Source organism: Diadema antillarum, unplaced genomic scaffold (assembly GCF_040938485.1).
Source record: "Diadema antillarum isolate AM-2024a unplaced genomic scaffold, OU_Dant_1.0 scf00000015, whole genome shotgun sequence".
NCBI classification, from domain to species: Eukaryota; Metazoa; Echinodermata; class Echinoidea; order Diadematoida; family Diadematidae; genus Diadema; species Diadema antillarum.
In genome coordinates this window covers 2379066-2379653 of record NW_027270904.1, presented here as the reverse complement: position 1 = coordinate 2379653, position 588 = coordinate 2379066, and the positions used below count along the sequence as shown (strand labels likewise).

Sequence of the window (588 nt, the reverse complement as noted above, 5' to 3'; positions counted from 1 at the left end):
AAGGGGATAGCGCGAACGCAGATCCCCGCTACCATAAATTATACGCCCGAGTTCCCCACGTTTGGGGGAATCGCAAGGTTCAGCAAGCCGGAGTGCAATGGCAAGCCTCGCCCTGGGAGTGCGTCCTTCTTGATCAACGCAACTCCTGCGCCAGGTAAGTATGCTTGGTTAGCATTCACCGAAGTTCAGGTTCAAAGCGACACACTATGTTAGAGTGGTTACAAAAAGTCTTGCGATACATCATAATCAGTGATTCATGATAACATTCTGGGCCAGTATGGATCGCTGTGCAGTCTTCCTACTTCACACATTGTCAGTCGATGAAAAAAAAAATAGATAAAGTAGATTGTCTTTAACTAAATAGTAAAATCATGATTTTACATGCCGACTACAAGAGAAAAGCAGTTCCCCTTCGTGCCACGCGGAACTCGATGTGCATATTCATGCATATTCATAAAGCGATGACGTCATCGAGTGACTCAACCACTGCGCATGCGCCTGTAACAAGCTCATCAGTTACTAGTACATGTATCATGCCCCGCAACTTATATCATAATTATGCTGCATAATAATACTGTAGGTACAATG

The 588-nt window shown here is 44.6% G+C and overlaps 1 non-coding gene across 1 annotated transcript; it reads right to left on the bottom strand.

Annotated features, from left to right (window-relative positions):
- On the bottom strand, window positions 1-162 carry LOC139725022 (U1 spliceosomal RNA). Its single transcript, XR_011710530.1, has one exon. It is a non-coding gene; the product is annotated as a U1 spliceosomal RNA (small nuclear RNA).
- Between the last annotated feature and the right edge of the window lie 426 nt (window positions 163-588).